The sequence below is a fragment of the Chiloscyllium plagiosum genome, chromosome 26, assembly GCF_004010195.1.
Source record: "Chiloscyllium plagiosum isolate BGI_BamShark_2017 chromosome 26, ASM401019v2, whole genome shotgun sequence".
NCBI classification, from domain to species: domain Eukaryota; kingdom Metazoa; phylum Chordata; class Chondrichthyes; order Orectolobiformes; family Hemiscylliidae; genus Chiloscyllium; species Chiloscyllium plagiosum.
This window is the reverse complement of record NC_057735.1, coordinates 42,003,182-42,028,704: the sequence shown is the minus strand read 5'-3', so window position 1 is coordinate 42,028,704 and position 25,523 is coordinate 42,003,182. Positions and strand designations below refer to the sequence as shown.

The following is a 25,523-nucleotide window of genomic DNA, read 5'->3' as shown; positions in this document are numbered from 1 at the left end:
TCTCTCTAAGCCCACTCCCCCATCACTCTCTCTGAACCCACTCCCCCTTCATTGTCTCTGAACCCACTCGCCCATCTCTCTGAATCCACACATTCACCCTCTTTGGGCCCACAGCGCTCCTTCATCCACATATATTAACTCTGAATATAATATGGCTCGCTTTTGTAAGCAGTGAAACAGGACATTGTTTGCATCAATATCCTGCTAGCTTCTGGTTTGGCAATGTTATAGAGCAAGTTAGTCACACAAGTGGAATTTAGACAAGAATAACGGGTTACAAACTGATCCAGTCCATTTCTTTGCACAAGAGTTGTGTTTCTTTACCTCGCCCCCATTGAGGTGAGATGGGTACCATGTGATATTGGTGCTGCCATCTGATTGAATCCGTCCCATGGCCTCTGGCTGCCTCTGGATTCAGTGGGAATCTCAGACGATTTAATTCGATAAGACAGGGTCCAGCCAGTCTTCTATTCTTCAAGGCAAGTTCTCCCTTTGTGGGAGAGCTATCCTGAACTGCAAGACTGCAGTAGCAAGCAAGGCAAATAGAAGAACAGATCGGAGAAGAGGAAAGACTGACATTCGTATTAGCCACAATGTAAAAAACCCGATGCTTGTTCTTGTTGAGTCTCACTAGTGGTTGCTTTCCTATCAGTGTAAGCCCTTAGACCCAGTTAAAGGAAGTAGAATGTGGCAGTACTCTACCAATGCATAACACACACTGCACCTCCCTTTCAAAGACAAACAGTCTGGATACACACTGAGTTTGACATGCCGTCTGCTTCACAATGAATGAGAATGGGATCATTGTACAGGGCAAGGACCAAGCCCTTTGGCAGGGGGTGTCCAATTTATCCTCCTTTCAGTTTACTCCTGCATTTGAAGCATTTTTTTTGTTAATCAACAAACAAACCAAATGTATAAAATACTATGATTGACTCCAACTCAGGATCACGTACACAGCTGGTCTTTTGTAAATTCAGAATTGTTGTGGGATTGTTGTGCGTGCGTCTGTGATAGAACTTGTGTATAATTACATTTTATGAGTTTTTTTGTAGTAGGCGTTTTATGCACTGACATTTATAAGCTTTTTTAATTGTTAGGTTTTAAATCAAAATGATTCTGTGCTGTGTATGATGACACATAGATATGTTGATTATATAGAATGGATACTGCCAGTCCAAGTCAAAATACATTGTTTGCTGATAGTGTTGAGGAGATGTTTTACTTAAATTCTACATTTAACACAGGAAAAGCAGTTGTCAGTTCAGCCCTTGGAGCCTATTTGTTTAGATTTCCACTAGTTAATGTTTTATATCTATCTCCCCACATTGATTCTGTACCGATTAATAACCGTTCTTTGGTGATCGTTTCCTGATGGAAAGACTGGACAACTTTACTCTAATTTTCATGTTATTGCTCTGAAGCACCACAACAAACACAATATGTTCTCTCAATCCCCGATAATCAGCTCAATTAAATCTGCCTGAAATCTTCGACACTCAAAGAAATTTAAGCTTATCCTATGTATCTGATTTTTTAATGTAACATTTTTAGCTGACATACTCCATCTTTATTACACTATAACCAGTATATCATTCCCGAAGTGTAGAGCCCAGAACTGAAGGCAATATGCAGAACCAGAATCACTGCCAGGCAAATCTGTTAAACCAGTAGAGAAGAAGTTACGCTGTGGCTCAATACATTTATGTACTACCTCCAGTGGAATTGAAACCCATGGGCTGATATAGTAACAAGCTGGTCCCCTGCATTAGCTGAGCTTTCAGAGGGTGTACTGAGGGTTTACTAGCTTCGCAGGACAGAGCTGGACAGGATACATCAGCTGTAACATGGAAATGTTTTGTTCAGAAAAGAACATTGTGATTTTAAAATTTTGGAAAAATAGAGACAAAATGTAGTGAGTAGACCACTTCCAGTCAAGATGTAGTGAGTAGACCACTTCCAGTCAAGATGGCAGAAGAGTAGGACACTCCAACCAGAGCTCCTCAGCTCCTTCTGTTCCCTCATCTTTTCATCCCCCTTTGGTCTCTCAGCAGCTCTCAGCCTAGTCTCTGGGCAGCTCACAGCGAGTCCCAGCCTGGTTTCTGGGCAGCTCATGGTGAGGCCTGGCCTGGTCTCTGGGCGGCATGTGTTGGTTCCTGGCCTGCTCTCTCAGCAGTTCATGGCAGTGTCTCGGCTTGGCGTGCATGTGGATCTTGCCCAGGTATGTTCCTGAGGCACCCTAGGAGTTCAGAGAGGCAATAATTTCAGCAACAGCAATGGCATATATGACAGTGTCGAGAATAAACATCTGTGGTCTCCCAGAAAGCGAGATAAGCAGAAGACTCATCAAAGACTGTTTAACTTTTATATTATTCCTTTATTTTCCTCATTTAAACTCAGAAAGACTTTCATGTAAACAATAGATATTTCTTTATTTTTCTACTATTCTGAGAAGTAATGCTTAGCTTTTTAACTCTGTCAGTACTTGAACCAAGTTGTATTTGTACCTCGGCCTTTTTTGTATCTAGGTACCTTGGTACCTAAGATGGCACCATGTGTGGTAACTTCATACACTTTTCACTGTACTCCTATATTTGTATTCTTGAGTACATGTGAGAATAAAATCTGAAATCTAAAGTTAAATCTGTATCGCGTGCTCAGAATAAAGCAATTATTTTAAATCATGTGAAATCATAGAGTGGTTCCAGCACATTTGTACCATTTTGTCCATTCTGGTCCACTGTAGGAGCCATTCACTTAGTTCCATTCGCATTCATTTTCCCAGTACACTCACAATTTTGTTCTTCTCAAGTGTTCCCCTGTTTTGAAATCTATTATAAAATCTGTCTCCATAATCTCAGGCACTGATTCATCTCATTTTCCATTTGTTCTTTTTTCAATCACTTTAAATCAGTGTTCTCTGGTTCTTGACCTGACCAGTAATGGAAACTGTTTCTCTCTAAGTATTCTGTCCGGATACCTCATAACTAGAATTACTTCTGTCAAATCTCCTTCCAATATTCACTTGTCTGAGGAGAACAACCCATCTCCAATGCAATAAAAACAGAGAGGGAGAAACTCAACCAGTCTGGCTGCATCAGTAGAGGAAGAAACAGAGTTAATTTTTTGAGTCCAATATGACTCTCCTTCAGAACCTTGTGGGCAGCACGGTGGCACAGTGGTTAGCACTGCTGCCTCACAGCGCCAGAGACCCGGGTTCAATTCCCGCCTCAGGCGACTGACTGTGTGGAGTTTGCACGTTCTCCCCGTGTCTGCGTGGGTTTCCTCCGGGTGCTCCGGTTTCCTCCCACAGTCCAAAGATGTGCAGGGTCAGGTGAATTGGCCATACTAAATTGCCCATACTAAATTGCCCATAGTGTTAGGTAAGGGGTAAATGTAAGGGTATGGGTGGGTTTCGCTTCGGCGGGTCGGTGTGGACTTGTTGGGCCGAAGGGCCTGTTTCCACACTGTAATCTCATCTAATCTAATCTAATCTAATCTAATCTAACCTTGGAGATTTATTTCAGATTAGCATCTATTTCGGAGTAGCATTTATTTCAGATGAACATCTATTTCAGATTGGCATCTATTTCAAATTAGCATTTATTTGAGATTAGCATTTATTTGAGATTAGCATTTATTTATTTGAGAGGTCAATGTCCCATACATCCAAGGAGCCAGTCTCATAAATCTGTTCTCTGACGTGTTATATCCTTAAGTGTGATATCCAGAACTGGACATAATGTTCAAGTTGAGACTAAAATAGATTTTGTAACTCATAATCTCCATTTATAAAGCTCAAAATCTTGTAGTTTTTAACCACTTTCTCAACCTGTTCTATCACCTTTCACAGTTCCTGTAGATACACCTCCCCATCCCTCTGTTTTGTGCCCCTCCAGGCTTGATGCTTTTGTTTTACAGTGGTCCAGATGTTCCGACGGCAAGTCTTCACTCCAACATCAATCAGAAGTGCACACAAAACTGCACTATCCCCATCATTGTATCTTCTGAGGGAATTACAAGAAATTAAACTTTCTGCTGGGCAATTCCTCTACACCAGGAACACTCCAAAAGCAAATAGTTACTCAGGAAAAGTTAGACAAATAAATACAGTCTAACTTCTGAGTAACTACTTAACAGATCTCATACTTACCACACACAGTACCACAATTCTCCTGTTCATTAACAAACCCCAGATCTGAGACAACCTCATCTCCTGCTCAGGCCTTGATCCTTACCCCCAAGGCATAGCTGGAAATGGATCCTAATACCGTCATATCACACAACATGACCATTACTGCAGTACCTGACCACTGTGCCTCCCACCTCGGCAGAGCCAACCTGAACTGATCAAAAACACCTCCCCCTCCATGAACCCCCCCAGAACCAACTCTCAACTTTTCCGCCACACCTCACAAGACTCCATTTATCCCAGCTCCATGACCTATCCAAACATTACATCTTATTCGCTGCTACCTTGCATCTGGCACCCTACACAGCTGACACTTGTACTTACCTGGTACCCTAGCTTCTATACTTCTGTAAATCTATCTTCCTGACACCTACCTACATGGCACCGTGTTCCCTCCTGCTAACCGATCTGGCATTATATCCTCCCAGCAGACTAACATCACACTTAACTGATGTAACTTGTGGTTTGACAGCACCTGTAGTGTCTGACAGGAGGTGTATATTTCAGAATTTGGCAGCAGACTGCTATGGAAAGGGCACATAGTATGCCTTCCTCTGGCAGTTCAACACTAATGGAATCAGGTCTCAGAAATATAGAGCTCCATTCTTTCTTAAAAAAAATGATGGACTGGAATGGAAAACGTAGGCCCTTGTCACTCCTTGAGTCCTCTCTACATTCACTTTCTCTCACTCCTTAATCTTCCTATCAAGATCGATCACATTTTTGCAGTACATTTTCTCTGCCAATCCCATCTGCTTTGCAGTTTAACATTGTGAACTTCATAATTCATAAGCTTAGTTTTGTGTAAATTTTGAAATTGTTCCCTGTACATTCAAGTCTAGATTATGAATATTTCTGAGGCAAAGTAATGGTTTTTGTAACTGAACCCTGAGAAACCCCACTGTTTACCTAGTGTCATGTGAATGTGTAAATGATGAGGATCTAACACTGGCATCAAACTTCCCATGTTATTGAGACTCTGAAAAGAGAGAGGAGAGGAAGAATAACAGAGAGCTCCAATCGGTATCCTGTGTACTGGTGTGTGAATAGAAGAGTTTCTTGGAACTTCTGACAGTCAGACAGTGGTCACTATAAACAATAAACGAGAGATAAGAGATGCACCATGCTCAGAGTTAGGGACAGTCTAGCACAGTAGATCAACCTTGAGAACGCAAAATGGATACCCAACACTTAATCCTGATATTGAAGAGAATTCAGGAGGGCAGAACAATATAGGGTTGAATCCCTGGAAACAGCACAAAACAATCCAGTTGTTCCCAAAGTTCTCATCCACTTGGATTCTTTTTTCCTGGACTTTTGTCTGCATATGTTGTTAGACTAATTAACAGAGATTGATTGTTATGGAGTTTAAAATTCCATTATTGCTGTATCACACCATTACCCATGTGGGGTAGAAGGTGAACTTTGTCCTTTTCCAACTTACAGTTGCGCCTGAATGGTCTATAGACCATTCTGTCCTCTGCTGAGAAATGGAGGATGCTGACGCAGATCAGAATAATAACATTGGCAGCGAACGTTTAACCACAAAAGCTGGCACTGCCTAGACTTCTGATGTGTCTACTCTTGTAATATATTGACGGGAGGAAACCTGCCAGACTTACTCAGTGTGGCCCCTGTATTATTCCAATATCACACCAATCAGGCTGATGTTTAAGAACTGGTCAGCTGTAACAAAGTGCTACAGAGAATAACAAAAAAACCCAGCCTCGGACTCAGTGCAGACTCAGCGAGGCAGCTTCCTGCTCTTGGTGTGGTGCTCTTTCGGCCTGGTGTGGGGGACTCTTGGCCTGGCATGGTGGTCTTTTGGTGGTACATGATAGTCTCTCGGCATAGGCTTCCTGTCTCAGGGTGATTCCTTGGTCCCATCATGGCTAAGCACTTAAGAAAGACTGTGATGTTTGAACATTTAGCTTTATTTCTTTATTTTCTACTTAAAACTAAGAAGGTATTACTGTACTATAATGACTGCAACGTTTAACTTCTAACGTTCTACCTTATTCTTAAGATTCTGTACCGAGGTACTTTTACCTAAGATGGCACCTTGTGTGGCGACATTATCCACATTTCACTGTACTCTTGTACTTGAGTGTGTGACAATAAAATCAAATCAAACTGCCTGGGATATAGCATTTCAAAAGGAAAGAGGTGGCCAACATATGGCCAAGTTGTCTGTGAGCAGATCTTTAAGAACTAAAATCAAGTCACCCGAGGAGGAAAGTCTATAACAAACAAAAGTAACAAAGAAAAGCCGAGATGGGAAATGGTGCACCGAGAAATAATCTATATCGGGAAGTATGAGCTACTGAGCGGTTGCAGGCTAGCTCATATTTTACTTCAGTGAAGCCACATGCATCTAAAAGTGACGCTGCCAAGTGTGAGCGAATGACTGGATATTGTTTACCTGTTGTTCACTGTGCTGACAGATGCACACAAGCCAGGCACAAGGGAGCTGTCAGCTGTTTCTTTTATGTCATTGAGAAGTGACTTGGCCAGTGTTCAGGAAGTCGAAATATTGTCTCGTGACAGCCAGGGAGTGACTGCTGTCCTCAGGCAGTAAGTGCAGCTTCTTTTAAATTGTCTGCACTGACCAAGCATGTTTCACCTAACGCTTGATCCCACTTCAAAAACACCTTTCATTAAAGGATTGGAGGAAGACAATCATGTGAGTTGTTTTAACAGGAGCTCACATATCTGGTTCAGGGCGGTGCACCTGCTTGTTTTTCCAAATCTGTCATCTTGTCACCTGGATTGTGGAATATTTCACATCAGAACATTCTGTCTCGCCAGAAACGATATATAGCAGGAAAATGTGCTGAGGCTTTATGTCTGTGGGGCATAAAGCCTTAGTTCTATTCCTGATGAAGGGCTTTTGCCCGAAACGTCGATTTCCCTGCTCCTCGGATGCTGCCTGAACTGCTGTGCTTTTCCAGCACCACTCTGATCTGGACTCTGGTTTCTAGCATCTGCAGTCCTTGTTTTTACCTGTCTGTGGGACACACCAGCTATGCCCTGACTTATTCACAATCACCCTTTACTGCACTGCTCTTGTGTGTGTGACTGTCAGCTGCAATTGGCAATGCTGATAATATACATGCCAATGTTAAAAGAGGAGCAAAATCAATCAAAAGAAGTTCTGTTAAGACTATTACATTGCTATACTGGGCACCTGAAAGAGATTTAATAGACAGCTCCATCCTGCTGATTGCTAAACCTCCCTTCTCCATCACAGCCTTTCTTGCCTTAGCTCTGTATTTTCAGTGCCACTACCTAACTGCTTTTCCAAACTTGACTCTTTTTGTCTTCCCTAGCATCATCTTCAATGTTCTTTATTTTCCTATATTCTGAAATCGAAGTGTAGAAGACAGCACATTAAGTTACCATATTCTCTCAGAGGTGTATTTTTAAATATCTCAACTGCCCAATCTTTCCTTCTTTCTCCAGTCCCCAAACTTTTAACATCCAAAGACTTTCAGAGGCCTCTCATCATTGCTAATTAATCGCTATTGTCATGCTATCTCATGTTTTCAATCACAGTCCAAGAGGATTAATGAGATTCTTTAAAATGATGAAGTGAATAGATAGTGGAGAAGGAACAGGGCAGGTTAACTTTAGCTGGACCTGACGACATCATTCTCATCATCAACAAATTGCTTAGCTGATGATAATGATGTAAAGATTTTGATAAGCTATTAAATGCACCATAGAAGCAGTTTTAAATTGCCTAAGACATGACATAGTTTCCTGCAGTGAAATGGCGATGAGTCAAATATGGATAAATCAAAACTTTGGGTGTGGCGAATTTGACAACCAGCAGAATGGGGAATCCAGCAGTAGTCAGCTGAACGTCTGGAGTGATCAGTCCAGGCTAGTCAAACTCATGCATGTTTATTGTATAACCACACCATCAATGAGAGTGGAGTCAGGCAACACTCGAGGGCAAAATCATAGGCAACCCCATAGCAAGGCTGCAATATCCATATCCCGAACGAATACATGCCAAGAGACATTTTTAATGCAAATGAAAAACGAACTGTTCTGCCATCTTTCACCAGATCGTTCTTCAATGTTTAAAAATGTGGAAAGCGAAGTTACAATGCATTGTTGCGCCAACATGGATGGCACCAAGAAGCTGCCGCTGCTTGTGAGGGGTAAGTCCAAGAAGCTGAGTTACTTCTTGAATGTCACGTCATTGCCCACACTGTAGGAGGCCAACAAAACCACCTGGAGCACTGCCAGAATTTTGGAGACACGGATCTGGAATGTTGTCAAAACGTGCCAACGGAAGAAAAGGAAAATTATCCCCAGAATGACCCTAAAACATTGAATGAGTGCCCACTGTTTACCTGCCTGTATCATTAGCCGACCAAAAGAGTTGTCCAGGATTTTGCTCTGCAGTGTGAAATCACCAAAGATATTGGACTGATGACATTGCAGGCTCGTCTGAAAACAGCCAGTAAAAATTATTGAGGTTTTCTAGAATTAACTCCCATTGTTTTCAATACCTTTCATTTATCAAAGTCACACTATCATAACAGCAAATTACTGCAGATGTTGCAATCTGTACTGAAAACAAAAATGCTGGAAATCACAGCGATTCAGGAAGCATCTGTGGACAGAGACCAAGCTAACGTTTTGAGTCTCGAGGACTCTTCGTTAGAGCTCTGATGAAGAGGCATCTAGATTCAAAACATTAGCTTGCTCTCTCTCCACAGATGCCACCTGGCCAGCTGTGATTTCACACTGTTATAAAGTGTGAGCCAACTTAAAAATCTTAACGTTTCATGTATTTACTGTATCATTGTTTTCATTGTTCTTTTTTCACTTAGAGCACATTTGTAGGCAAATTGTGATACATAGGGGCTTCCTTGCTATCATGAAGTTCGATTTAATGTGAATTTCTGGACAAATCAACTTATCATGGTTTTACTGTACAACAGGTATGGTTCGCCCACTCTCAGTGAAAAGTGAAAAACTTACTATCAAGTTAAGAACATGAAAGTTCCATGGCCTGTTGGAGTCTCAGGAGAAAACTACAGATCTGATTATATGATTGCTAACCTGGCAACAAGAGGCTGTGTACATAGAACATAGAACAAAGAACAATGCAGCACAGGAACAGGCCCTTCCGCCCTCCAAGCCTGCGCCAACACACTTTGACCTTCTACATTAAAATTGTCTTCATTTACAGGATGTGTATTCTTCTATTCCTTTCCTATTCAAGTCTTCATCTAGATGTTTCTTGATTACATGGATACTGTCCAAATATAATTGCAGTCCCCACATTCTGGCAGCGAGTCTCAGCATCTTACCCAGGTGCTGCTAACTTGTTTTATAGTCAACATTACAAACAATATCCTTCCTGAAGCCTTTCTGCTTCTATTACATTGTCACAGGTGTTTCTTCTGCAGGCTTACTGCTGAACTTGGAATTCTCACCTCATAGTTTAATCAGTTCAGCAAGATCTTTATTGTGAATCCCTTTCTCCCAAGGATACCTTCTTCAGCTGGTGATATTAAGTATTGAGATAAGACTTTCAGTGCACTTACTACAGTTTCTCAATTTGTTCTATAATCTGATGGTATGGTTGTGAATTGTGGAGGTTTATCAATCCTTTCTAATCTAGACTGGATGCATACGTTGGAGTTTGGAATATGGTGCACTTTGTTAGCATTAGATGCATTGAGTTTTGGTTTGACCCATAAACTACTTTATTCTCCACTAACTGATACAATCAGAGTCATTCAATTCATTTTAATATTTGATGTTTTTGTATTCAAACTAAAGAAGGAAAATCTAGTGTCACTGTTATGATGATGGAGGATTTCACCAGTTTCCTCATTTCCCCTCCCCCCAATATTTGATGTTTTTGTATTCAAACTAAAGAAGGAAAATCTAGTGTCACTGTTATGATGATGGAGCAACCCAAATTATTTACAAATTATTCCTGCCTCAGGCGACTGACTGTGTAGAGTTTGCACATTCCCCCCGTGTCTGCATGGGTTTCCTCCAGGTGCTCCGGTTTCCTCCCACAGTCCAAAAATGTACAGGTTAGGTGAGTTGGCCATGCTAAATTGCCCATAGTGTTAGGCGAAGGGGTAAATGTAGGGGAATGGATGTGGGTGGGTTGTGCTTCAGTGGGTCGGTGTGGACTTGTTGGACCGAAGGGCCTGTAACTAATCTATCTATATTGAGGAGGACATACAAGGAGGTGATGGCTGAGTGGTATTATCACTGGGCTATTAATCCAGAGACCCAGGCGATGTTCCTGGAACTTTGGTTCAAATTCTGCCACAGCAGATTGTAAATTAAATAAAAATCTGGAACTAAGAGTCTACTAATGCTGCGAATCCATTGCTGATTGTTGGAAAAGTCCATCTAGTTCACGAATGTCCTTTAGAGGAGGGAACTGCTATCCTTACCTGGTCTGGCCTGCATGTGACTCCAGACCCATAGCAACGTGGTTAATTCTTAATAAATGTTGGCTGAGCATTCATCCCAAGAATGAAATTTAAAATTATAACACGGAATTTTCAAGAAAATTCCTGGAACTCAAACAAGGATGTAAATTTAGTGCCTGTTTGTAGAGAGAGATCCTGGAATATTACATCTGAAGAGGTAACAGGGAAACTTCAAATGATGGACTTTCAAGACAGAAATGCATAGCAAATGAAATGGAATCTTCTACAAATGATCTCAGATTGTGAACATGATGGGAGGAAAGACAACAGTCTGGTGAAAGTAATGTTTTATGTCTTCCCAGTGCAAGAATACACAAGAATGGAGTAAAACATCAACCCATACACCATGGTAGGTGGAGGGCAAGTGTGTTGAGATACTTGTGTGTGCCACTGGGTTGAGATACTCCGGTGTGGTGTGAAGTTCACAGCTTAACAATTGCCCACTGGTGAACCCTGCATTGCCGGTAGAAAGACATTCCTACTCTTAGTGCTAGAAGTCAGCAAGCCAGTGAAAAAGAAGCAAGATGAAAGAAGTACTCTCTTCCTCTGGGCACTGCCAAACAGCCATCATTGAAAAGAAATAGTTCAAAAGACTTTCAATCAATCTGCAGAGCTAAAAATCTTGAAATTTACTGTTTAGTTATCAATGATCCAATATCTATACTTCACAACCTACCAAGGGACTGAACCGTACATCTTTTTAAGCATTTTGTCATTTCTTATGTCTAATCTGAGTATATGCATGCTGTTCATTTTGTAACTAATAAACTCACTCTTTTGTTAACTGAAGAAAGCCTGGTAAAATGGTCTCCTTTTAAAACATAAGCTCATTCGATCTGTGAAAAAATATCCATAAGGGGAGGGATGCTTTGTAAATTAACCTTGTTGTGACCAACGAACGGGGCAGGTGAATGAAGAAGACAAGATAATTCATTGCTCTTCAATGAGGAATCTGAGCACTTTGGATATCCTGTCAGGAACTGTAATAAATTTGGGAATCTCATACAGGGAGTGGTTGTAACACTGCCCTACTTCAGCGAACACTTACTTAAACAAAATTGTAACTCTTCATCCTGTCCCATAGCCCCAGGACAGAGTCATTCTCCCAGCTTCTCAATCATTTACTCCCTGACTAACTGACCTCTTTTCAAAAGTCACATAACCTTATTTGATATCTAGGTCTTGCTTTCTCTCTGAATATTTATAGTTGGGAAGTGAACAAAATCTTCCCAATAGGGAAAAGTCTTATGGAGACAAAGGACAAAGTTGCTTCTAGTTTGCACTTTGGGGAAAAAAGTTCTGCTTGCTATGTTAATCACATTTCATCAATGCATTCGGCATGGAGGATGTTTTGAAATATTGTGCTCTTTAAAGAATACTTTAAAACAAATGTATTTTAAAATAATTCATATCCACATCTTTTGCACAGAAAAGTAACAAAGTAGCCATAAAAATTAATAGTCATCGCTGTGCTGTTGACAGATTTCCATTTCTATGATATATTAGATGCTCATGTGTATACATCAACATTATTTGACAGTCACATCACAGACACTTGTAGAGTCTTGACACCTGGGGTCTTGTTTACAGCTTTTGCAATTGAAACAGTAGAAAACATTAGCCTGGAGCATCATTGGTGGGCTGCACCAGATTTTCAAAATTAGATTTTTTGTAAACGTTTTGGGGTTAAAATAGAATTGTCTCTTGCAATTGAATGAGCACAGTGGAAAGTCTGTAATGTTGCCTCTAGGTATCATCTTAGATTCAGGGTACCTAGATACAGATACTTTAAGTGTTGTTACAGAATTGAAATAGTAAATAAAAATAGACTAGCAGAGGAATACAGAGTTTGGAAATCCAGAATGAAAACATAAAGTGTCTTCAATGTATTCAAGTTATGGCCCTTTTCCACTGAGTCCGTGCCCCACCAGGCTTCAAAACATGAGGCCTCACTGCCTCCACACCCGGGCCTCTGTCCAGGACTTGCCTCCGGGACTCGATCCTCCAGCTGGCCTGGGCTCACTCCATTCCCAGGCTGGGCTCTGACTGACACTCGCTTCTGGGACTTGGCATGTGCTTGTTCTGCTCCCACTCCAGCTGTGATTCACTTCCGGGACTCAGCCCACCCAGACTGTTACTCATCACCTGGCAATCTGACCACCTAATGGTGATCCAAAATGGCAGAAAGAACCCTTCTGCAGTATATTTATAAGTAGCAAGCATGTTAGACCAAGGAGAGCCAATGGAGGTTATCCACCTGGACCTCAAGAAGGCCTTTGACAAGGTGCTGCACAGGAGGCTACTCAGTAAGGTAAGGGCCCATGGTGTTAGAGGCAAGGTGCTGGCATGGATAGAAACTTGGCTGTCTGGCAGAAAGCAGAGAGTGGGAATAAAGGGGTCCTTCTCAGGATGGCAGCCCCTGACAAGTGGTGTTCCACAACACTCAGTGTTGGCACCACAACTTTTCACTTCATACATTAACAACCTCAGTGAAGGAACTGAGGGAATTCTGGCTATGTTTGCAGATGATAAAAAGATAGGCAGAAGGACAAGTAGCATTGAGGAGGCAGGGAGGCTACAGAAGGATTTGGAAAGGGTAGGAGAGTGGGCAAATAAGTGACAGATGGAATACAACATAGGAAAGTGTGAAGTTATGCGCTTTGGTAGGAAGAGTAGAGGCATGGACTATTTTCTGAATGAGGAGAAAACTCAAAATCTGAAGTGCACAGGGTCTTGAGAATTCTATCCAGGACTCCCTCAAGGTAAACTTGCAGGTTGAGTCAGTGGATGAGGAGGGGATCTATTTGAATCTTACAGAATGGCCCGGACAGAGTAGATGCTGGGAAGATGTTTCCATTGGTAGGAGAGACTAGGAGCCAGGGCACAGCCTTAGAGTAAAAGGATGATCTTTTAGAATGGATGTGAGGAGAAACGTCTTTAGCCGAGAGTGGTGAATCTATGGAATTCATTGCCACAGAAGGCTATGGAGGCCAGCTCATTGAGTATATTTAAAACTGAGAGAAATAGGTTCTTGAGTATCAAGGGGATCAAGGGTTACAAGGAGAAAGTGGGAGAATGGGCTTGAGAAATTTATAAACCATGAATGAATAGTGGAGCAGACTCAATGGGTTGAATGGACTAATTTCTGCTCCTATGTCTAATGGTCTTATGGTCTTATCCATATACCTACTGCTTTGTCATTTGAGCTTGCTGACCATGCTCCCTATGTTTTTTATATTTACGTCAGGGATTTGAGTATCACTGGCTAGGCCAGTGTTTATTGTCCATTGCTAATTACCCTGGGAAAGTTCTCATGGGCCATCTTCTGCAACTGCTGTAGTCCTTGAAGTGTATGTAGACAAACAGTGATGTCAGAAAGAGAATTCCACAGTTTTGACCCAATGTTGGTGAGGGGACCCAACGTTGTTCCAAATCTGGACCCCAGTTTGGTGGGTGCTATTGATGGAGAGTTGGATGTTGCTGCAGGTTTGCTCACTGAGCTGGAAGGTTCATTTCCAGATGTTTCATCACCCTACTAAGTAATATCTTCAGCCAGTTTGGTGGGTGCTATTGATGGAGAGTTGGATGTTGCTGCAGCAAATCATGAAGATGGTACATACTTTCACCGTTGATCGTGAAGGGAGTGAATGTTGAAGGTAGTGGATGTGCTGCTTTGTCTTTTTTGTCTGCAAAAAAAGTTAATCTTGATCAAGACAGGATATGGCTGGACTGCTGGAGTTTTACTGCATGAGTAAATGGTCAGTAACAGTTCCTTTAAGCTAGACGATAGAACAATCTCTCAGACACCTTTACTTCCAAAGCAATCTCTCACATGCCGTGTCATATATTGCAACTAGACATCAATGCTGTAACCATAATATCAACAGCTCTGTGATAGCCCTCAATATTTATACTTCAGAGCCCTTCACAATTGCCCGACACCACGTCAGTGACACCTCTTCGGAGATATAACTGTACGCTTTCTAAACCAGCAGAATAACCACACTTTCTTCCACATGGACGGTGTAAGACAGGACAAGATTGTCAGCAGCCCCAGACAATATGGACTGTGATCACATTGCCTTGATTGTTCCCCTTACTATTCTAGTATCTCTTTTAATTGAAAGCAGCTTTGCTCTCTCCGAAGTCCAGCCAGTTGGTGACCACAAGAATGTGCATCATGGCCACTTCCTGCAGGAGTTATTGACACTTCGCCTGAACCAGTCTTTCATGCCATCGAGCTGACACTTGATGATCTCAAGCATTGATCATTCAGAATGAGCTTTGCAAGTACACCTTAAGAGGGTACACAAGAAGCAAAGGAGTCCTACACTGCAGAAGGAGGTCATTAATTGACTAATGCCATCTTGAATAAAATACCTGGTCATCTGTTGCTTGCTGCAGAATGGTCACCATGAGGGTACAGTCTTTACCATCAACAAAACAGGCAAAGCTAGAGAAGGATGAGGAGCAACAGGAGGAAGCAGACAAACAGAGAGAATGTTGGAGAAACTCAGTAGGTCTTGGATGTAGGTTTGCTCGCTGAGCTGGAAGGTTCATTTCCAGATGTTCCGTCACCGTACTAAGTAACAGCTTCAGTGGGCCTCCAGGTGAAGCATTGTTGATAATTCCTGCTTTCTATTTATTTGTTTGGGTTTCTTTGGGTTGGTGATGTCATTTCCTGTGGTGATGTCATTTCCGGTTCTTTTTCTCAGGTGATGGTAGATGGGGTCTAACTCGATGTATTTGTTGATAGAGTTTCGGTTGGAACGCCATGCTTCTAGGAATTTTCGTGTGTGTCTCTCTTTTGCTTGTCCGAGAATGGATATGTTGTCCTAATCGAAGTAGTGTCCTTCCTCGTTTGTATGCAAGTATGTGAAAACAACCACTTCGACTAGGACAACACATGCATCCTTGGACAAGCCGAAAAGAGACATGCACGAGAATTGCTAGAAGCATGGCATTCCAACTGGAACTCTATCAACAAACACATCGAGTTAGACCCCATCTACCACCCCCTGAGAAAAAGAACAGAAAATGACATCACCACAGGAAATGATGTCACTACAGGAAATGACATCACCAACCCAAAGAAACCCAAACATATAAATAGAAAGCAGGAATTATCAACAGTGCTTTGCCTTGAGACCCACTGAAGATATTACTTAGTAGGGTGATGAAACATCTGGAAATGAACCTTCCAGCTCAGTGAGCAAACCTACATCCAGAACCTCAACCTGAGCTACAAATCTTAAAACTCGCTAAGACTCAGCAGGTCAGGCGGCACCTCTAGACCAAAAGAGCTACCATTTCCATTTGATGACAGTAAAAATGCTCTTCTTTCAATTTTTAGCCATCCACATTTTGCTTTATTGATCTGAAAGATGACTGAGTTTCATAAAATGCTCAACGTCCTTGACACTGTATAAATGCTACCTTTGGATCTGCTTCCAATGATGTTGGGTAACAGTGTGTGTCAATTGCTGATGAAAGTAAGGCCAGTCCAGTCTATTAATGTTTTTGTCAAGCTTGATTTAAGACATTATGGGAGGTGAAGGGGTTAAAAGCTTGAAGGCAGAGTTTAGCGGATACAATGGCTTCTCAAATTCAATGCTGGTAGTTTTCCTCATCCAGGTTGCCTGAGCGGATCAGGTTCTAGGAGGGCATAGAACTCCGTTACTTGATTTGTATATTTTAATGCCACAGGCTGTGACCCTAGACTGTCTGGTTCAATACAATGGTCCCTTAGTTGGTTCAACTTCTGCCATCACCTTGTTTTTTTCACTCATTCAAAGAATGAGGGCATCTCTGGTGAGGCCAGCATTTATTGCCCAGAGGCAGATTCCTTTCCTAGAGGACATTAGTGAATCAGATGGGTTGTTCCCCAACAATCAACAGTGGATTCATGGTCATTATTAGATTCTTCATTCTTGGTGGGATTTGATCCTAGGTCCCCAGATATTATGTGGGTCCAGTGATATTACCACTAGGCTATCACCTCCACTTTTTGAGAACCTTCATGCTCTCTGCTGGTGTTTCTCTGAGTTCTTCTTGTAGCTTTGTCAAAATAGTCTCTCATTACCAGTCCTTTCACAATCAAAACAAATTGGCTGCCATGATAAACTTACTGCTCCACAAAATCACTGCTCCACAAAATCAGGTCAGTTATGCTGGAATTCCCTGTGGTACCATTCCAAGATCCTATTCTCTCACAATCACTGCCTTCCTGCACCCTTAGAAAGATTAATTATGTGATACATGGATTAATCGAGTTCTAAGTGGCTCCTTTTGTGATTAATAATGGTAAAATACATCAGACTGTGCTTTTTTTTGGCTGCAGTGAATCAACAAGAGCAGCCATGTGAGCTCTGGGAGCCAACTTGTAAAATTTAATGTCTATTTTAAAAAGACAGATTGGCTTTCTTTACAAAAGAGCTTTTCATTGTGCCTTGGTACACGTGACAATAAATTCAATTCAATTCAATTCATGTATGTTAGAATGGCATAATCATGACACAAGAATAAGTAATTTCTGAAAATCAGTATATGTACTCTATTATTGATTGGCTCTGACAAACATCTGTAATTGATTAATTAGACAAGGCTAATGCTGACACTTCAACATACACCTTCTCAAATATTCACTCACTTTTCCCTGATCAAGGATTCGAGTTTCTATGGACAAGGGGGAGAGATGGATTGAATTACTTTTTCTATTCTCTTCTTCTGTCTGTAAAACAGGTGGTTTTTAATCCATTTTCTCATTTTTCTCTCAGCCCTTTAATAATGGACCGTGGTGTATCTCCCCAAATTCTGTTTATGAAGTTCAATTTTATGTACTGTCTGCTGCAATTATTTAGGAATTAAACAAGGAAGAGGCTATTAATGGATTTGAAATGAGACACAACATGCAACTTAAAGGATAAAGGGTAGCAAATTTAAATGGAGAAACTATGTCTCCCAAACAGTTGTGAATCTGTGGAATTTGCTCCCCCAAAGTGCAGTGGATGCTGGGACAATGAGTAAGTTTAAGGAGGAGTTAGACAGATTTTTAGTTGGTAATGGGTTGAAGGAATATGGACATAAGGCAGGAAAATGAGGGTGAGGAGCATATCAGCCATGATCAAATGGCAGAGCAGACTCGATGGGCTGAATGGCCTAACTCTGCTCCTATATTTTATGAACTTATGAAAGCAGGAAAAAAAACGGAAGGAGATCACCAATTGATGAACCATGGTGGCAATGAGTAAATGTCCAGTTAGGATCCTTTCCCTTGACTGTGTACAGGAGTCACTTTCACATAAAAGTTCCGATGCCACTGATGGTTCTAAACTGGGAATTGATTCAATTTGCAGGTGAAATGCAGGAAACTTTCTGGAAATTAAACTTATGAGAGTGATTGAGACTCGAGGCAGATTTTAGCTAAACTGCAGGTGCTTTGCTATTTTCTCTTCTGGTGTTACATGCAGACTAACTAATTAAGTCAAAGCTATATAACTAAAGCAGTTTCAGTCACTGAACTGAGATTTCATGTTGAGTCACCTCGGTTAATGCAACTGTTTTGATGAATCCTCATGTAAACCTGTTATGTTCCATAGAAGATAGCTAAGGAGCTGGTAGCACCAAATCAAGCAATAATGGGTTTTCTTTCAAATCAACCCAGCTCTGGAAACTGATTTTCTGTTGGCTTTGGTGCAATGTACATATAAATAGGAGGTGTTACATTTCCAAGAAATGCCTTGTTTGTTTTTATCCCACTAATTGTCAAAAACTTCTAGAAGTGACCAACCTGTCCATTCTGTGTTCAATAGCAGAATTTTAAGTCCAACAGAAGTAATTTTTTTTAAAAAGGAAGCAATTTAAACAAAATGATATGGTTTTAAAAAAGCAATTTCACAGCACTCTCTTCATGCCTTCTAGGCATGGCATAGTACTGTTAAAGAGAGTCATTTAGTTCAGTGGGCTGAACAGCTCGTCTGTAACATAGTATGGTATCAATGCTGCAGGTTCAATTCCCATGCTTACTGATGTTCCCATGAAGGAGTAGTCTTCTCAACTTCAGCCTGAGTGTGTGGTAACCCACAGGTTAAACCCTAATGAAAGAACAGCCCTATGGTCTGGTAGGAAAATGGCAGATTTACGTTTAGCACTTTTAAGAAACATTGCATGAGATGTGGACATCTACTGCCAGCACTCTATGCCCATTCCTAATTGCCATATTCCTAAAATTTATTTCTGAGCAGTTGCTTCCTCCTCCTACTGCAATGTTCCTGGAAACAGAACAAGTTGAAAAATTATACCAAGACTGCACTCAGCTTCACTGCCTTCTTTAAGTACACTCAGTTGGAAAAGAATGTATTCCTATTATAGGGAATAGACTTAAATAGAATTCTCCTGCACAGAAAAAGGCCATTCAGCCCAATAGGTCTATGTGATATTCACCCACCCCATAAACCCTCTCCCACTTTAGTGCAAATTTCCCTGTCATCCAAACCTTAATCCTGTTCTCCTTTCTGTATTTATCTTACTTCAGTACTTCAATCATTTGATCAGATACCTGTTCCACATTCTCACCGCTCCCTGAGAAACAATGTTTATCCTGACTTCTCTATTAGATTTCTCAGTTATTCTTTCCATTTATGGCTCCTAGTTTTATATTTGTGCCCATTAGTTCAGCATCTTTTTTTTATTCATTGCAATTTTTCTGTTTAAATTTAGCTCCGTAAATCTCTGCTGACCTCTTTCTTTCCCCTTATCTCCAGGACTGTACGATTTATCAACTCAGAAAATAAAAATGAATATTTGCTCTTGTTAAATTCAACCCTTGCTGTTGTTAGATTTAAAACTGTTTTTAATGGCATTATCTAGGGTTTGGAAATGTGTTGCTGGAAAAGCGCAGCAGGTCAGGCAGCATCCAGGGAACAGGAGAATCGACGTTTCGGGCATAAGCCCTTCTTCAGGAATGAAGAAGGGCTTATGCCCGAAACGTCAATTCTCCTGTTCCCTGGATGCTGCCTGACCTGCTGCGCTTTTCCAGCAACACATTTCCAGCTCTGATCTCCAGCATCTGCAGACCTCACTTTCTCCTCATTATCTAGGGTTTGCCAACTAATGTCATTGGTGGGGTTTTGAATACCTGACCTTTGGTCACATGACAATTAGTCAACTGACACTGTTCATCGGATGTAGGATTGTGGCCTTGAGGACATTTCTTACAATCAATATCAAGGGTTTTTTTTTTAGCTCAGTTAGCTGGACAGCAGGTTGTTAATGCCAACAGCGTGTGTTCAAATTCCACACTAACTGAGGTTCCCACAAAAGACTCACCTTCTTAATCTCTCTATTTGCCTAAGGTATGGTGATGCTCAGTCTCAACCACCTCCAGTCATTTCTGTCTCTTTAATGAAAGAGCAGCCTTATGGTCCAATAGAGCTGTGATGACTCTACCATTAATCAATGACATGGCTACACAGGATGAATGTGTGAATCACAAAGAATGTACATTGTTTGAGCTCCAACAAACTGTTAGCAAAGCAAATTGAATTTAGAGTCAGAGAGTTATACAGCAAGGAAATTGACCCTTTGGTCCAATTCATCCATGCCAACAGGATATCCTAAACTCATCTTGTCCCATTTGCCAGCATTTGGCCCATGTCCCCCTGTACCCTTCCTATTCATGTACCCATCCAGATGCCTTTTAAATGTTGTAATTGTATCAGCCTCCACCACTTCCTCTGGCAGCTGATTCCATACATGCACCAGTCTCTGTGTGAAAAAGTTGCCTGTCATGTCCCTTTTATAGCTTTTCCCTTCTCACCTTAAACTGATGCCCTCTAGTTTTGGACTCCCCTAGCCTGGGGAAAAGACATTGTCTATTTATCCTATCCATGCCCTTCATGATTTTATAAATCTCTATAAGTTGCCCGCTCAGCCTCTGATACTCCAGAGAAAATAGCCTCAGCCTATTCAGCCTTTCCCTATAGTTCAAACTCTCCAACCCTAGCAACATCCTTAGGGTGGCACGGTGGCTCAGTGGTTAGCACTGCTACCTCACAGCACCAGGGTCCCAGTTTCGGTTCAAGCCTCGGGCAACTGTCTGCATGGAGTTTGCGTGTTCTCCCTGAGTGTGCTCTGGTTTCCTCCCACAGTCCAAAAATGTGCAGGTTAGGTGAATTGGCCATGCTAAATTGCCCATTTTGCTAGGTGCATTTGTCAGCGGGAAATGGGTCTGGATGGGTTACTCTTTGGAGGGTCGGTGTGAAATGGTTGGGCCAAAGGGCCTGTTTCTGCACTGTAGGGAATCTAATCTAAATCTTTTCTGAACCCTTTCAAGTTTCACAACTCCTTGAGACCAGAATTGAATGCGATGTTCTAAAAGTGGCCTCATCAATGTCCTGTAGATGACATGACATCTCAAGTGTACTAAATGCTTTCTTCACCACCCTGTCTACATGTGACTCCACTTTCAAGGAACTATGCACCTGCATCCCTCGGTCTCTTTGTTCAGCAACCACCCCCAGGGCCTTACTATTAACTGTATAAGTCCTGCCTGGTTTGCTTTACCATAATGCCAAACAGCACATTTATCTAAATTAAATTCCGTCTACTGCTCCTCAGCCCATTACCCCATTGTTGTTGCACTCTGAGGTAACTTTCTTCATTTTCCACTACACCTCCAATTTTGGTGTCATCTGTAAACTTACTAACTATACCTCACATACAAATCATTTGGTCACATCTTTCAAAAAGCTCAATCAGGTTGGTGAGACACGATTTCCCACACACAAAGCCATGCTGACTATCCCTCATGAGTCCTTGTCTTTCAATTGCACCTGTCCTTTGGGATCCCCTCCAACAACTTACCCGCCACTGATGTCAGGCTCACTGGTCTACAGTTTCCTGGCTTTTCCTTACCATCTCTCTTCAATAGCAGTACCACATTAGTCATCCTCCAGCCTTCCAGCACCTCACCCATGGCTATCGATAATATGAATATCTCGGCAAGGAGCCCAGCAACATACTTCCTTAACTTCTCATAAAGTTCTGGGATAGACCTAATCATGTCCTGGGGATTCATGTATTTTAAGACAACCAACACCTCCTCCATAATATGAACACTTTTCAAGACATCTTCTCACAGAGAAATGGAATGAAAGAGTAAGGAGGTTTACTTCAGATATACATGGCCTTGGTGAGTCTGCATCTGGAATACTGTGTACAAATTTGGTTGACATGTGTGTAAAAGGGTGTTATTGTATTAAAAGAATTTCAGGGAAGGTACAGGCAACTCATTCGTATGAGGAAAGGTCAGTCAGGCTGGACCCATAATAATGAGTTCAATGATCACTTTGAAACACAAAATATCTGAGGGGTCTTGAGAGGGTGAATAGTTGGAGGATGTTGTCTCTTATAGGGAAGACTAGATCTAAGGGACATAATTTAAGAATAAGAGGTCCCATCTAAAACAGAGATAAGGAGAAATATGTGGGTATGGCATTTCTTTCCTCAGAATGTGGTAGGGGGCTAAGCTGTTAATGGATTTTTGATAGACACGAGCAATGAGAACAGACAGGAAAGTGAAGATCAGACCAGAACTAGATTAACTCTGATCCTACTGAACGGCAATATGGGGTCAAAGGGTCAAATCGCTCATCCTGGAAACAAAGTCACATGCCCTTTATTCCCATCTGACATTCGTACACTGTTTGCAAATATTAGAACAATTATCATACATGGGTGTCTTTTACCATCAAGGTCTGCATAAAATCAAAGTAACAAATACAAAAGAAGAGGAATATACATATCTGCTGCTCATGTTCTAACTGTCAACAAGTGTGACAGTCACCCATTATGCCATGCATACTAATTTCCATTGATCCCCAGTGAAAAATTCTTATTTTTATTTTCATATTCCTCCACAGTCTTGTCCCTCCCTATCTCATTAATCTCCTTGAGCTCCACAATCTTCAAGGCAATTGCAGTCCCTTAAATCTGCCCTTTTGAACACCCCGATTTTAATTCCTTCATATGTCTTCAGCCGCTACGCCCTTCACTTTGAAATTCCGCTTGTACAACTATTACTTTTCAATTTCTTGCTCCTCCTTCTTATTCCTTAAAACCTACCTCTTTGGCCACGTTCACTTGACCTATCTTTTTATGTGTCTCAGCATCAATGTTTTGGTTATAGCATCCCTGTTAAGGTGCCTTGAGATATTTAGTTCCATTAAAGATATTATATATAAACTCAAGTCATTATTGCCAAGCAGAGACTTAGTATTAGAATCAGATTTTATTATGTGTACTCAAGTCTAGGAATACAGGAGTACAGCAAAAAATGTGCAAAGTTGCCATACATCATCACCATCTTGGTTACAAAACAATAATTAAAACAATAAAACAATAATCAAAAAATAAGAGAGATAAGAAAAAAGAGCCAAAAGAAAAGTAAAGTCCAGAACTTAAAAAAGAAAAATGTCTAGATCTTAATGGACTTGGCATGGAGCCTCAGACAGCCCTGCAAGTCTCGAATTGATCACTGGGAGAGTTCACATTCTTGCTGCCAATATAGCTACAGCTGCCACCTCAAATCGACAGGACAAGAGTGTGAATAAAAAGGACATTTGGGATATATTCACTGCATTGTCAAAATGGGAAACACCAAGCAGCCATCACTAGGTTAATAAAAATCTGTAAGCATAATTCCTCTGTCAATGTTTTGAGTACTTTCATGACTTTGTACAGTATACATCTGGCTATATCTGGTATACATCTGACTAGTGGGGTTCTCAAGGGAGCAGTACTTGGGCCCCAGACATTCACAGTATAGATCAATGATTTCAATGAGGGAATCAAATACAGACCCCAATGAGGAGGAGGTGATGGCCTTGTGGTATTTTCACAGAGCTATTAATTCAGAGGCCCAGATAAGTGCTCTGGGGACCCAGGTTCAAATCCTGCTATTGCATTGAGCGGAATGTGAATTCATTTTTTAAAAAAATCTGGAAATAAGTATCTAATGATGACCATGAATCCATTGTCAGAAAAAACCCATCTGGTGCACTAATGTTCTTTAAGGAAGGAAACTGCAGTCCTTACCCAGTCTGGCTACATGTGAGTCCAGAAAAATAGGATTGTGGTTGACTCTTTACTGCCCCTTAGAGACGGGCAATAAATTGCCTAGCCAGCAATGCCTTTGTCCTGTGAATGAATAAAGAAAAAAAAATTCTGCTGATGATAGACATCAGGTAGGATTGTGAATGATGAAGTTGACACAAAGCACCTTTGAGGCAATTTGAATGAATGGGGAAATTGATTGGCAGCTGCAATATAATGTGGGTAAGTGTGAAGTCTTCCTCTTCATTTGAAAAACAGAATTGTGAACTATTATTGAACTGATGATAAATTGGGAAATGTTGATGTGCAAAGGGACCTGAGAATCCTTGCACACCAGTCCCTAAAAGTAAGCATGTAGGTACAACAAGCAATTAAGAATGTAAGTGGGCTTCACTGCATGAGGATTTGAGTACAGGGCAAAGAAGTCTTACTGCAGCTGTAAGTAGCCTTGATGAATTCGTAACAGCCATGTAATCCTCTTTACCTGTGAAAGTACATACTTACCACCGAGGGGGTGAAGTGAAGGTTCACCAGACTGATTCTCGGGATGGCAGGTTTATTACGTAAGAAGGGATTGGATCAACTGAGCCTGTATTCACTAGAGTTTAGAAGAATGAGAAAGGATCTCATTGAAGTATATCAAATTCTGACAGCTTTGGGCAGAATGGTTGCAGGGATGAAGGGTCCCCTGGATGGGAGTCCACAGAAAGGGATCATGGTCTCGGGGTACATCTGACATAAGGAGAAATTTCTTCACTCGAGAGGTGGTAAATCTGTAGAATTTTCTACCACAAAAGGATGTGGAGACTAAGTCATTTAGGTTAGGAAACTGCTTACCTGGTCTGGTCTACATGCGACTCCAGACACCCAACAATATGTCTCAGCATCAATGTTTTGGTTATAGCATCCCTGTTAAGGTGCCTTGAGATATTTAGTTCCATTAAAGATATTATATATAAACTCAAGTCATTATTGCCAAGCAGAGACTTAGTATTAGAATCAGATTTTATTATGTGTACTCAAGTCTAGGAATACAGGAGTACAGCAAAAAATGTGCAAAGTTGCCATACATCATCACCATCTTGGTTACAAAACAATAATTAAAACAATAAAACAATAATCAAAAAATAAGAGAGATAAGAAAAAAGAGCCAAAAGAAAAGTAAAGTCCAGAACTTAAAAAAGAAAAATGTCTAGATCTTAATGGACTTGGCATGGAGCCTCAGACAGCCCTGCAAGTCTCGAATTGATCACTGGGAGAGTTCACATTCTTGCTGCCCTCTGGACAATTAGGAAAGGGCAATAAATGTTGGCCGAGCCAACGATGCCCTAATCCTGTGAATGACCAAAAGAAAGCCACTGAATATTTTGAAGAAAGAAATAGATTTCTCCTAGCTAAAGTGTCATGGGCATGGAAGACAGTGGAATATGATGTCAAAATAACATCAGCCATGGTCATGTTGAAGGATGGAGATGGCATGATGGCTCATTAGTCTTCTCCTCTTCCTGTTTTCTATGTTTCTATGGGCAGAACTTTATCGGAGCCTAAGCAACATGAGCTGCCGTGGGATTTGTGGAGAAATTGCATGAGAAATCCATTAAGGTCTATCTTGACATCAGGAATAATCTTTTATGCATTTGCCTGAATGGGGAGGTGAATCTCTCACCCGATAATGGTGAGTCTCCTCATTCTTAATCAGCTTCCTACCTTACCAAATGTGCCGAATAAACCTGACATCA

At 41.2% G+C, this 25,523-nt stretch overlaps 1 protein-coding gene and 1 long non-coding RNA gene across 2 annotated transcripts in view; both read left to right on the top strand.

Moving 5' to 3' along the window:
* The window catches only part of LOC122563291 (synaptotagmin-6-like), a 294,684-nt gene that overhangs the window by 104,751 nt on the left and 164,410 nt on the right, over positions 1 to 25,523 (top strand). The window lies entirely within an intron of this gene.
* On the top strand, positions 6,785 to 10,060 carry LOC122563292. The gene is made up of 3 exons (XR_006315553.1): positions 6,785 to 6,875; positions 8,266 to 8,361; positions 9,151 to 10,060. It is a non-coding gene; the product is annotated as an uncharacterized LOC122563292 (long non-coding RNA).